A 3,881-nucleotide genomic window follows, 5' to 3' on the forward strand; every position below is an offset into this window, starting at 1 on the left:
TTAGTCGAAGTGTCCACCTAGCAGTGACGTATGAAACTCAGAGTGGCGATCGATAATCGTAACTCCGGAAAATTTATTAACGATATGAATGATACCGATACATTTTAAATAGTTTATTTATTGCACGTTTTATTCCTGTATTTTTTCAATAATATTAGTTTTATAGGATTAAAGACGTATTAACTCGTAGTCTAAGAGATAGAGAGAGAGAAGGAAAAGGAGAAATAGATACATAGATATTGAAAGAAAGAGAGAGAGAGAGAGAGAGAGAGAGAGAGAGAGAGAGAGAGAGAGAGTGACTTGTTAGCCTAAGAGATAGAGAGAGTGAAGGAAAAGGAGATAGAGAAATAGATATATACATATAGATATTGAACGAAAGAGAGGGAGAGGGGGGGGGGGGGGGGGGAAGAGTGAATTATAATTTTATTATCCAGCATTACAAAATGTACCCAGCATTTCGAAAGTGCCGTATATACATATATACGTTTATAATATATTATTAATATTCGGTATGACATTGTTTAAAATATCATTGCAAGTGACATGGTAATTTATTTTATAGTTACGTATTTTAATTTTCATGCCTGTAATCCCTTCTGAAATAACATCATTAGAAATATTATTTCAAATAACCTGTTATTTTATATTATAATTATTTAAAATAACATCGTATTTAATATTATAATTATTTGAAATAATATTTTCTGCTCAATCACCAGGTTTATTTTTAAAATGATTAATTGTTAATTAATAAATTTAAATGACTAATTAATTCATATACATTCCCATCGAATTATTTAACGGCAAACCTACTGTTTCCAATGTTTTTATCGTTGCAAGCAAAGTGCTTGCTCGATAAAAATGCTTGATCGATATTATTTTTATTTTCACATAACGGTACTGTAAATAACTATCTGAAATAAATGATTTCAAATAGTTATTTTTTATCTTTATTTTAAGCACAGGTCTGATTCTGAGTCACATCACATGGTTGTACCTTCCATTTTATTTTGTGTTACATAATTAGTTCCGCGTTTGTTTTGCTAATTTCCATTAAATATATTACAGGTCTTAAATTCTGATCGCTCATAATGTATTTTCAAAAACAATTCCAGCTTTCTCTAATTTTAAATCCAACTTTCATATTAATAAGACGAATTTAAATCAGAAGTTTCAAAGTTCATGAAGAACCAACATTTTTATTTTTATGTAGCACTGATTATAAACATTCGTAATATTATTTTCCCGATATGTTTGACGTTCGCAACACAGACTCGTTTTTCAAAATTCGTTATTTAAAATTAGAGAACACGCTATATACTTAATATACTTAATATACTTGACAATATATTTCATGGAAATTAACGATACAAAAGCAGAACTAATTATGATTGTTTGTATTGTGAACTTTGGCAATTATAAACGTACACCGCTTTCGAAACGCTCGGTAACAAAATTATAATATACTCTACGTCCCTCGTGTATCACTCTTTTACTGACTGCCTTGTATGCATTTCTCCATCGCCCTTGGAGATCGGACGCTGATCCATTAGAGTTGGGTAAGTAAGGTTCCACGTATCACCGCTAGATGGACATCTCGAGTACGCCCGTTCTCGCTGTTGAAATTGAACGGTTGAAACGATATAAAGGCATCAAAAGGAAGGTATGTTATCGCTTCTCGGCCTTATGGCTAAGATCAAAGTGTAGTATCTGTTCTTATCAGCTTAATATCTGATACACTCCTCATCGAGGAGTCAGAATATTAACCTGATTTTTGGAAACCGACGGAGTGGTCGGGGCTCGCTCCCCCTCTGTCACGGGTCGGCCTGGCATTGCAGTGCCGCTAGGAATGGCCCATTAGTTTATTTCAAAATTAATTGATTAGATTTCTCGAGTTGATTAATGGAATACACATCTATGTTATGTTAAAGATGGTAGTTAGAAATGGTAGTAGGCAAAAAACACGTGTACATTGTAAAGTACATATTGTATTATATAATCCTTAAAATTCTTGCCCTAAAAACTGGTATTACGTTTAAGACACTTAAAAAGTTGCTTAAAATCTCGACGAATTTTAGCAAATATTGCGCATTTAGACTATGTTTTATATAAAAAAATACGTTACTGTATATATACAGTAAATTGTCAAATTTGTCCCTCTGTTTGTAAACAAAAGTGGACAATTTGGAAAGAGGAGATACGATTATTCGACCTTGTGACTTGTTTTTATAGTTGTTGACAATCGGTTTTACTATATAAGAGTATCTTCTCTTCCCAAATTGTCCATTTTTGTTTCCAAGCTGAACGTCAATTAGGGATAATTTACTATAAGGCAAGCCACGACATAAATATGCTCAGGGTTTTGTACAGGAATATTTTTGTGAATATTTTAAAGTGTTTGCATTTGTAAGTTAAAACCAATAGATAAAATACAAATGAGATTGTGATGTAATATTTAAAGAAGTATGTATATCCATTTAATTAATTTTACGAGTTTTCCATTGCACAAAGTACTGCATAACTACATTTTTAATTTTGCTTGAAGTAATATATATATGCAATAATAATACCTGTCAATTGTTATTGGAAGTATAGAAAATATGACTGAAATTATATCTGAGATTGTCAAAAAGTCAACTGTTATTAAAAGTATAGACAATTTATCTGAAAATGTTGAATACAAGTATTTTAGAAAACAGTACTAGATGTGTTATAATTACATATAGGGGAGCATATTTATATTACAGACAATTTCAAATTACGCAAAGAAGTAAGAACAAAAAGAAATCAATGTTTTAGGGCAGAAGGGCAGAAGGTACAAATGCGTGTGCGTGGGGGCGAGAGAGAACGGTTACAATTCTTGGGCATACACGCGCGTACGAGAGAGAGAGAGAGAGAGAGAGAGAGAGAGAGAGAGAGAGAGAGAGAGAGAGAGAGAGAGAGAGGGAGGGAGTGAGTGCGTGCATGCGTGCGTGTGTGTGTAAGCGAAATAAAGAGTCGAGATTCATAGGCAAGCAACAAGTTTGGAGTACTTTTTCATAATTAATTGATGAAACCAGAAAATCCCTACAGTATTAAGAAGACTTAGATAAGAAAAAGAATTTAAATATAAGCTCAGTATAACAAATATGGTCAAGGTTGACAGACAAATGTTAAGAGACAGATCAAATGAAACTATAATCACCGTTTGACAAGGTATAAACTTATCCAGATTTGAATAAAAAACAGAAAAAAGGAAAGGTTTCATTAACTGTCACAATATCAAACTAGTGACAGCAAGAAAAGTTGACACGATAGTAGAAGAAAGAGCGAAAGCAAAACGAAATTGCAGAAAAGGAAAAGCAACAAAAACTATTCAAAATTCAAAAAGAAGAAGAGAAAAAGCTAAGCAGGCTACAATAGAAGAGAAGAGAAGAATTAATAATGAAATAAAAAAAAGAACATTAAATAAAATGTTAGTATTAAGTTGTAGTTGATTATATATTTTATGTATATATTTTTATACTAGATTAGATTATTTTTTTTCTATCCATTAACTATTATTACTATCCATCTACTTTTATCATTCATCACCATAGTAGTTGATTACATTTTATTTTAGTCTATTTCACACGATATCTATTTTAATTTATATTTATATGTTCCGTTGGGAGTTTAAAAAAATGATCATTTGAGAATCTTTTTTCTCAAAATTTTTAAGATATTTTTCAGCCAATGTTTGTTTATGCAGAAATGTGTAAATTATGACCATTTTTTTGAGGACTTTCCAAAACAACATACTTTGCGGGGGTCAGCTTCACTCGGTCCACAGTTATTTGAAAACATTGAAAACATAGTTTTTAAGCTATAAAAATCAAAATACGCAACAACAAAAAATTCTT

General features: G+C 31.4%; 1 non-coding gene across 1 annotated transcript; it reads left to right on the top strand.

Annotated features, from left to right (window-relative positions):
- The first annotated feature begins 1,670 nt into the window (after nucleotides 1-1,670).
- On the top strand, nucleotides 1,671-1,863 carry LOC117218269 (U2 spliceosomal RNA). The gene has a single exon (XR_004489744.1). It is a non-coding gene; the product is annotated as a U2 spliceosomal RNA (small nuclear RNA).
- Nucleotides 1,864-3,881: the final 2,018 nt, after the last annotated feature.

The sequence above is a fragment of the Megalopta genalis genome, chromosome 5, assembly GCF_051020955.1.
Source record: "Megalopta genalis isolate 19385.01 chromosome 5, iyMegGena1_principal, whole genome shotgun sequence".
Taxonomy (NCBI): Eukaryota; Metazoa; Arthropoda; class Insecta; order Hymenoptera; family Halictidae; genus Megalopta; species Megalopta genalis.